Below are 10,948 nucleotides of genomic sequence, written 5' to 3'. Positions count from 1 at the left end.
TTCTTAAAAGATAGCTTTTCTCACTTAGTTCATAGCCCCACCCTTAGGAATGTTGGAAGGAGTAATTCAAATTTCGCGGTCTTTTCTATGGGACTATAACGAACCTTTTTTAAGCCAGCCTCTATGGAAAAAGGTGGGGGGTTAATTGAAGGAGTACAGACAGGCTGTGGGGAGAAGACAGATGCACTGCAGCTCTCCATCAAGACACACACACACAGATCTCAAGATATACACACAGACATATCTGATTTAAACTTGATTTTAAGAATAATCTATTTTTGTATTCTACATTTTGACATTGTTTTTGTAACATTTTGCTAATTGATCATTAAATCAATTTTGGAGGTTTTACACGAGAACTTAACAGATTTTTCTTGGAACTTTTCTCATCAATATGAATTATTGAAATATAGTTATTAATACAGTAATAACTCGATTTTTACAAGCAGGGATACAAATCAAGCAAATAACCATGACAAACCATTGTGGTGACCAGAAGTCCTCACCCCAAACCCCTAAAAAATGAAATGGCAGGATTATCATAAGCAAAAACAAACAAAATTAATAAACATGCCAAAAAAGGCAGCGCACAAACTACATTAACACACACAGCAGTAATGAATTAGCAGGAACATTCCTTTTCATCTAAACCATTACATAGCAGTTGTGAGTCTAATGCCCTATACACACAGTCTGATTTTCCGATGGAAAATGTCCGATCGGAGGGTGTTGTCGGAAAAATTTCGACCGTGTGTGGGCTCCATCGGACATTTTTCATCGGATTTTCCGACACACAAAATTTGAGAGTAGGCTATAAAATTTTCCGACAACAAAATCCGATCGCGTCAATTCCGACCGTGTGTGGCCTGTTCTGACGCACAAAGTGCCACGCATGCTCAGAAGAAATTCCGAGACGGAACAGCTCGGTCTGGTAAACTTAGCGTTCGCAATGGATACAACACTTTCGTCACGGTGCAATGTTAAAAATGGTTTAATACAGCGTACTCTCTTCTTCTTTATAATGTGAGAAGAATGAAGTAGTTTTGCTGCTCATATTCACACAGACTTCTCACAAACTTCTTTCTTTATTATTTATCGGGATTCCCTTAATATACCCGTATTTTGATTTGTCACATCTGACAAAAATATTTTTGTGTTTTGTTTTTTTTTTTGTTTTTGTCTTTTTTTAAAGGCAGGTTTTTTTTTTTTTTTTTTTTTTTAGGTTTGTATTTTTTCCAAGGCTGATCTTTGTTTTATTTTATATTTAGTTTTACTCCAGAATATTTTTGTGTGTGTTTTGTGTGTCCACAACACCATGGATATCTTATATTATTTAATCTCAAGGAGATTGTTTGGTGTTGGTGTCCCTTGTTAATTTCACATTGTACTTTAGAAATGTACCTGAATCCTCACAAACAAACTGTCCTTTTTGAAGGAAAACACACATAGGAGAGTATAATTGAAACCAAAAATCCTTTATTAAGGGCTTAGAACCAAACGAAGAGGGAGGCAACGTTGGAGAAACAGCAGAAATTAGCGAAGCCTTGGACCCCCAGGGCAGACATCAATTCTTTAACATCAAAATTGGTGGCCTGAGTCCATATGTAAGGGAGTGCAGTCTGGTCCAGAAGTCCCAGAGATCCGTAAAGTAGCAGGTGACATCTGTGTCCCCAGGCTGTGGTACCACAAGAGGCTGCATCTTTTGCCAGACCAGACTGGACCCAGGGTCATCACTTTCTGGTCTTCTTTCCACGCTTCCTTCCCGGCTGTGGCTCTGCTGTTGGAGATGTGGCAGGAGGAGTAGTAGGACCTGGAGGAGGAGGAGGACTAGTAGGACCACCTGGAGGAGGAGGAGGAGTAGAAGGACCTGGAGGAGGAGGAGGAGGACCATGTGTGAGGTCACAAATGTGGGTAGCAGATGTTATTTGGCCCCTCAAACCCTTATTGAGAGCTTCCAAAATTAATGACTCACACATGAGTTGTTGGCCCTCCTCCATCCGCTGCATTTTACAGGCAATTATGCCAGCAAAGTCCTCCTCCACAGTGTGGGGGGCTGTCAGGGCCTCTGTAGCCTTCCAAAAGAGGCCTATGGCAGCCTCCTCCAGGGTACTCCTCTTCCTGCCACTTTCTCTTTGCGGGTGTAGGGGAGGGACCTGGATATCAGGCAGCCTACTCGGCCCGGCCACCTCCTGGCTGAGATTTCCCTGTGTATGAAAAAGGGACATGGTTTTAGTTTCTGCATCATCAATCCCAAACATAAATTAGTACTCCAAACTAACATCTAGTTAACATCATTGATTGGACAACCTGAACTATTTAGAGGAATGCTATACCTGGCTCAAGCTGGGCTCCTCCACATGTTGCTGCCTGGAAGGCCCAGGTTGGGCGTCAGAAGCCTCAGCTGGGGGGAAGGAAGACTGGAGAGTGATGACCTGGGTTCAGTCTGGCCTGCCAGAAAATGCAGCCTGTCATAGTACCACATCCTGGGAACATAGATGTCATCTGCTGCTCCAGATCTCTGGGAATCCTGGACCTTCTTGTGCTCCCTTAGATAAGTGCTCCTCAGGCCACCAATTAGGATCTTCAAATAGGTCATGTCTGCTGTGGGGATCACCTGCTTCACAAATTCCAGCAATTGATCCAGCGCTGCCTTCCTCTTTGTTTGGTTCTTGTAATGTGGGTGGTTTATCTCCCAAAGACAAGGCAGCTCCCTGAACATATCTATGAAGATTGCCATAAAGTCGGTATCTTTCAAGATATCCATTTTCACTGCAAAACACAACACAAGACAAACCCTAATGTCAGTCAAAACTCTCCTAATCTAGTTACAATATAGGCCTCAATCTAGAAGCAGTATAGGCCCAAGTTTGGCTCTTACCTTCGTTATCACGATCGGCACCTCCGATACTCCTTCCTCCGCTCACAGATCATACGTACTACGCACGCGTGTTACGCTTTATACACACTGCGCATGCGTGTAACTCCGCCCGCCCCGATGTTCTTTCTAGTCTATTCCCCGCCCCTTTTCATTCGGCGCAGTGGGTGAAGAGCACATGGCGGAGTCAGAGCAGGTGCGTGCTAATTATAGCAAAGAGGAGGAGGAGGAGGAAAGCCCGGATCCGGAAACGTTCCGATCCAGAAAGAGACGATTTAAGGCCTCAAATATGTCCTTTGGTGAGATGTTGGAGATGGTCAACATCCTGAAGAAGGCTGACTATGATGGAAAGTATGGACCTTACCCCAACCCCAATATCAGAAAGGCCAAGATCATGGCGAAAGTGGTCAAAAATCTGCACCGGAATTTTGGGGTACGACGATCAAAAGATCAGCTCAGGAAGCAGTGGTCGGACCTGAAATTAAGAGAGCCCGAGCAGTACAGAAAGATCCGGAGAGTGCTGCAAAAAAGTAAGTAGTTGTGCTGTGTTCCTATTCTTTTTGTCTTTATTAAGTTCGTGCTGCTCCATGTGCTTTTCTTAAGTGTTGTACAGTTTAAAATGGCAGCTTTCATGTTCATGGGCACATTATTCGTTCGTATCAAACATTTTTCTTTCGGCCTATAAAACACCATTGTTTAGGACATATGCATTTGCCCACATTTTTTAGGGCCTACTTGTATGAAAAATATTTGGTTGTGTAGACGGGTTTGTTACTAGAATGAAATGCAAACTAGATTCTGTGTAAGGAGAGGACACTCAGCAGCTTTTTTCACATCTGGACACTGGAGCACTAGTGTGGGACACCAGAACACCATTTTTATTAGGGGGCCCACACAGGTGCTCCAGTGTATACTATAGGGGGGTCTCCATCTGTGAAGCTTGTACAAAACAGGTAAAGTCTTGAAGCTTGACAACGGACAATAAAAATTCTACATCTTGGAACTCTGCAAAAATAGACAATTGTACCCCACTTCCAAGCAATGTTTCATCTTTATATTTCGGCCATCAAATATCTGTGTGCTAATTATACCATTTTTGTTTTACATAGGGGAGAAAAGACTCGGAGGACACTCCTCATCCGAGGAGACCACATACCCCCCACCTCGGGAAGAAAGGGAAATACCCCCAACCCAAGAAGAGCAGGAGGAGGAAGAAGACGTGGTGGAAATTGGCACCACAACAGGTGAGTGTCTGCGACCACAGGCTCAGGTAAGAGATGGATGCCGGCATATTTATAATACCTGTTTTTTTTTTGGTTTTCTCTCTTTTTAGGTGATTTGTGATGTTGTGGATCCAGGGCATTTCACCTCGGAAAGTGCACAGATCCTGATTGGGGAGATCTTGGGGTGCAATTTAGCTTTGGAAAACATCAAGAAAAACATCAATGATGTTGTTCAAAAAAATAACATCATTGATGTTTTGGGGAGAGTTTAAAACCCCTCCAAATCCCTTTGTTTTTTTTGTGTGCTACAATGTTAAAAATGTTTTAGCGATTTTTAGAAAAGCCAAATTTTGAGGATGCACACAGTGTGTCAACATGTGCTATCTGCCATCACGGGAGATCAATGGATGCGTTTTGGGGGTGCAACCCCTTCCTCAATAATAAAGTAGCTGAGAGGAAGGGGTTGCTCCCTCAAAACACGTCCCTTGATGCCCCGTGATGGCAGCTAGCACATGTTGACATTCGTAAATTGGTGTGCATCTTCAAAATTTGGCTTTTCCTGGGGTGACTTCACCCCATCTGAATGCAATATCAAACCCAGTTCCTAAATACTCATGTCTGATATTGCCTTCAAGTTTTACCATATGTGAACTTTGTAAGTTCAAGATTTGTGTCTTTCTTGTTGTTTTGAAACATGCCTGTTTTATCTTAAATGGACATTTCTATTTTTGATAATGCCACCCCAAAAATTGTTATACAACAAACATGTTGGTTTGTTTTAAAAACCTTTTCTAAATGCACATGTGATTGTGCAGGTATTAAAAAGATTGTTAATCAAGAATGTGTGGATTATTGTCTCAACGCTACAACACTTTTGTGGTGATGTAATTGCTGCTTTCTGTGACAATGGGTGTTATTTCCTGAGGGCAAATCAACTTTGCACTACAGGTGCAGTTTCAGTGCATTTTCAAGTGCACTTGTAGTGCAAAGTGTATTTGCCTTTAGTAAATAACACCCAACAGTGCACCACATTTCGGTCAGGGTCAGCTAAAACAAACACAAGCAGTAAATGTCACCAAAGATTTGCTTAATTTTTTTTTTTATTTGATCAAGGTTTCACAAATTGTCTGGCATATTGATGGCCCCCCTACCCGCAAAGAACTCAAGGTATCATAGCCGGACATCACGGGCACTCAGGGAGGGCAAGCCAGGACGGCCACTTTCAAGCGCCGTCAGGGTTGTTTCATTTATAATTCCGGCCTCAGGCCTAACTGAGCCAACATAGTTGGCAGAATGTTGCCGTAAAAAGTTATGTAGAACACAGCACGCCAGGATTATATGATTCAGTTTATACTCCGCCATATGGATGGGCAGAACCGGCTGGCCATGATTCCAAATGTGTTCTCCACCACTCTTCTGGCTCTGGCCAGCCAGTAATTAAAAACCCTCTGTTCCGGGGTGAGGGTCCTCATCGAGAATGGCTGCATAAGATGGTCCCCCAGCGGAAATACTTCATCCTCAACGAAGACGAATGGGAGTCCTTCCACATTGTCTTCTGGAGGTGGCAAGTCCAAGCTGCCATTCTGGAGACGCCTGTAAAACTTCGTCTGGGCGATGACTCCACCATCGGACATCCGGCCATTCGTCCCCACGTCCACATACAGGAACTCGTAATTAGCCGACACCACCGCCAACATCACAATACTATTGAACCCCTTGTAATTATAATAGTACAACCCCGAGTTGGGTGGTGGGACGATGTGGACGTGTTTCTCATCAATTGCCCCTGCGCAGTTAGGAAAGTCCCACCGCTGGGCAAAGTGGGAGGCCACAGTCTGCCATTCCTGTGGCGTGGAAGGAAACTGTTGAGGAAAACAAAAATAAATTACTATTTTTGCACAAACATGGAAAGCAGATTAGACACAAACATTCTTGGCCAACATCCAGATAACATTTATTAAGGGGAATTTTACAACACCAAAGTATAAGGTACACCTATCATATTCCCCCTCCCCCCTCTCATGGGCCATTTCTAACATTATAGGGGGGGAAATCTTGGACAGGTAACCCTCTCCACCTCATTGAGAGATGAATGCCTAAATAATGGGTATTACTTGGAACAGCCCCTCCTTAGTTACACTATTGGCAGACCACTGGACAGGTAAGAAGTGTCATAATACAAAGATATAAATACACACTGTACACATTTGAGCACATTTGGACATTCTGCTATTACCTATCAAGATAATAATAGAATACAAAAGCTTTAAACAGTACCATTTGAGAGTATACAGGCAGGCAATTGCACTACATGCTTTGGGGAGTTCATCCATAAATCTGACCACAAAAGAGGTGGGTATAGTGTGTATGGGTTTGGCAAAGTCAGCAGATAGATGATTGAGGATAGATGGAGAATTGGGATCAGCTGACTTAGCAGTTGGGGGGGAGGGAGGGTTAAAAATGATTTGGGGACACCACAAAAAAAAGCCTCTGGCACTCTGCCTGAATTTAAAGCACCAATCACATTTCTAAACATTTTAGGGGTTGTTTGGGGTAAAGCACTACTATGGAGCTGATAAAATACATTGTTAAGTGACTACATAATGTGAATATAGGGCAGGAGACCATGCTGGGGAGGTAAGTGAAGGCAAATATGTATGAAGGACAAAAAAAAAATAAAATTCCAGCATGCATGAGGACAAAGGGGACATTCACAGCATATTACAATCATGGTAATTAGGGAATGAGGAAAGAAATACAATACATTAGCAAACATTATATACAATAAAATGTGATATTAAAGGATAAAAATCTTACCTTCATATACTCCTTCTGCAGGACCTGGATGATGGCAGAACAGGTCTCTGGGATAATGATTCCCAGAGCCTGGGGGGAGATGCCTGTCGAGAACTTCAAGTCCTGCAGGCTTCTCCCCATCGCCAAGTAACGCAGGGTAGCGACGAGCCTCTGCTCCGGAGTGATGGCTTGCCTCATGCAGGTATCCTGCCTGCTGATATAGGGGGTCAGCGAAGCCAACAAACGGTGAAAAACGGGGTCCGTCATCCAGAGAAAGTTCCTGAAATCATCAGGATTATTCTGACGGATCTCACGGAGCAAAGGCATATGAGAGAACTGGTCAAGCTGAAGCAACCAATTCTTGGTCCATGAACTCCTCCCCACCCTGTTCATGGACTGGACTTGTGTCAAGGTCAGGACCCCAACACCAAGCCCCCGCACAGCACGAACTCTACGAGGAGTACGTATACGCAACATGGCTAGAAAACGGTCGGCTGCTCAGAACGAAGTAACAGAACGCACTGACGAACAGCAAGGCCTGTGAAGAGCGACCTGAAAAACAGTAACGAACGAACAAGAACACAATGACTAAGTCACACGGAGCTTGCTTGCACGCACTGAAGAGCAGATACAAACCCACAAGCACAAAGTGAACCGCAGAAAACGATCTGAAAGCCACGAGTCTGAAAAAGCACGAATCGTCTCACCAAACTTTTACTAACATGAGATTAGCAAAAGGAGCCCAAAGGGTGCCGCGCTTGGTTCTGAAATGGCCTTTTCTAGTCTCGTCGTACGTGGTTGACGTCACCGCGTTCTTGGCGATCGGAAATTCCGACAACTTTGTGCGACCGTGTGTACGCAAAACAAGTTTGAGCCAACATCTGTCGGAAAAAATCCTAGGATTTTGTTGTCGGAATGTCCGATCAATAACCGACCGTGTGTACGGGGCATAACATGTGAGATTTAGAAGGAATCAAACAACAGCCTTAGTGAAGTGTGGGCAGGAATTATGCACCCCCCCAAAGAAAAAACAAAAAAACACAAAACCATATCTATTTGTAACCCAACATTTTATTTTTTATTTTTTTCACCATTTCAGAGAACTCCATCAAGAGACTCTTCAGCCTGACACTCATTCACTGTCTCCAACAAGGTCCTACATCATCGTGGTATAGACTTAATTTTTAATCAACATCCTCCATTTTTTTAAACTTCCAGATGCCTTCAGCATCCACACCCTTCTTTTTATCCAACATAAAAAAGAAATATAGCTTACTTAGCCATAATCCTATACATTGTTTATTGTCTAACGAAACATTTTTATATACTTACAAGTTTCGTGCTATCCCAGACCATACACCATCATTTTCCATCCACTCACCTTCACTCCTGTTATTTCTTTCCCCAGATCTTGACTCTTACTGATCACATCTTTCGCTACACCACACCCCCAGAACACATCCTCACTGTCTTCTATACCCCCACATTTCACTCTTGGACAAATATCAGACGCACACAAATTCCTCCTTTTCATAAATAGCTTTGTAGCTAGAAATTCATGCAAACTCATCCAAACACTCTCACATTTGGAAAACCCAGCCCACCAATACATTCACGACTACACACATATTCTCTCTTGACTCTTTCCATTTTTGACCCCCATAAAAAAGTAAACAATGAATTATTTTTTTCCTGACTCTTGCTTGCATACAAAATTAAAGGTAAGATTATTGCCTTTACTGCTAAAACTTTCCCATAAATCAACAATTTTCTTAGACACCAAAACCTCAACTTTTTAGCAATCTCTTCTGCCACTTTATTCCAGCACGTTTCCCTTTTCATTCCTTGGTCAAACACAATACTCAGAATCCTCAACCTTTCTAATCTGATCATCCACACATTCCACTCCATCGCACATACACAAAAAATAGACATAAGTAACTACACCCTTCTTATGCCCACCACCAACTGACACACTGCCACCACGTCATCCATATAACCCTAAACATTTCAAAATTTTCCCCCCACTCCCAGGCACCAAAAAAACCCTCACCACCTTATCCCTCTATATCATGCTTAACAGCGGATCAATAAAACAAATAAAAAGAATAGGGGACAGGGGACACCCCTGTCTCACCCCAGATTTACAGTAACTAAGAAAGCCCGCCCCAAACTCCTATTAACCAAAACCTGACTACTTATCCCCCAGTAAAACCCTTTTATTACATTAATGAGCTGCTGTGGTATACCCATCCGCTTCAAAACCTCCCACAAAAAAACTCATGATTCGCTTTATCATATGCCTTCTCTAGGTCAAATGATGTCAGGATAATCAAACTATTCCTATCTTTACAAAAATGTATTATATCTCTAACTAAAATTATATTCTCTGAGATCATTTGACCTGGCACCGCACAGGTCTGCGTCTTGCTAACCACCCTACTAATGATCCTAGATAATTTCCTCGCCACCATTATTGCAAAGACCTTGTAGTCTGCATTTAACAAGGAGATAGGCCTCATATTTACAATATCCTTCCTATCCACCTTCTTATAAATAATACCACTACCCAATCTCTCATAGATTCGGATATAGTACCTTCCCTCATCATATACCTAAATACCTCAACCACTTCCCCCTTAATAATATCCCAAAACAACTTAAAAAACCCACTTGGCAAGCCATCCCCTCCCGGAGTATTATTAGCCGCCATGCTTGTCACAGCTTCCCACACCTCCTCCTCGCCCACTGCTTTCTGCAAAAAAACCTTATCATCCTCATCTAAATTATACTCTACCATGTCAATCATTCTAGTATCTGACCCATCTACACGCACTCCTTCATACAACTGTTCATAAAATTTAGTCACGCATTCCAGCACATGCTCTCTCTTACATTCTCTCCCTTCTTCATTATACACACCCTAAAACACTTCTTTTTCCTTACAAAGCTTTTTGAAAAAAAATCTAAAGCATTTTTCATCCTGATTCAGGAGTTTTACTCTCGCTTGAAAAATTATATTTCCTGACTGACTGGATTAATTTCAATGGATTTTACTTCACTCTGAGATAAAGGAATCATATACTAATGCCTTACATAAAGTCACTGGTGTCATAAAATTCTGCTGTGCCAGTCTCTGAATGCAACAGATTTCAGGGCATTTACTCATCCCTCTTTATGGTCATGAAGAGGAACAGCTTACAGAGGCAGGTTTTAGACCTTGCGCACCTGAGACAATTTTCAGCAAAGGAGAAGTTCAAGGTGGAAACATTGTCCCTGATTCTTAGGGTGTCCAGCCAGGTGATTAGCTTGTTTTCAATATATCTAAGATGTTTACTTTCATGTGCCCATTGTAGAAGACTTCCGCAAGTTCCTCGGGTTCGCCGTAGGTCAAGACCATCTCCAGCCCCAGCCATTCGGGCTTTCAACATCACCCTGTGTGTTTTTCAAAACAAGGAGCATATGCCTACATAGTTCTGTGGATGTCCTTCTCCTACTGTCCCAAAATAAAGGAGCCCAGAGCTCAGGTCTTTTTAATGCTCCTCAAATTAGGCTGGCAGCTGAATCTGGAACATAGTCACCTGGAGCCCACTCAGTTTCTTGTGTGCCTCGGGGCTCAGTTCAATATATTCAGGGGGACCATTGCTTTGACTCTGGATCCCGATGTTCTGGAACAGAATACTCCTGGCCCTGTCTTCTTCCCACCTGCGTGCCTTTCAGTGTCTAAAATGATTGGCACTATGGTGTCTACGGTTCCGAGGGTCAAGTGGAAGCTGGAGAAGGCGGCCCTTCCTAGAAGAGGTTTCTCCAGCAGTGGAAGCCAGGAAGCAGTATTTAGGTCATCTATATAACCTCAGTCATGAGAGTGAGTCCCCTGGTGGCTGCAATGGAGAAACTGGCTCACTTGCCATTCGATTGCTCCATATCCTGGTTCACAATCACGTCCGCTGCTAGCAATACAGAATGAGGGGGCTTGCTGCCTGCTAGGGATAGCTCAAGGCAGGCGGGACTATCAATTTCACGATTGTGTTGAACATTCTGAGGCTACGAGCAG

This window comes from Aquarana catesbeiana, linkage group LG13 (assembly GCF_042186555.1).
Source record: "Aquarana catesbeiana isolate 2022-GZ linkage group LG13, ASM4218655v1, whole genome shotgun sequence".
NCBI lineage: Eukaryota > Metazoa > Chordata > Amphibia > Anura > Ranidae > Aquarana > Aquarana catesbeiana.
The sequence above is the reverse complement of the archived record's forward strand: the minus strand, read 5'-3'. Positions refer to the sequence as shown.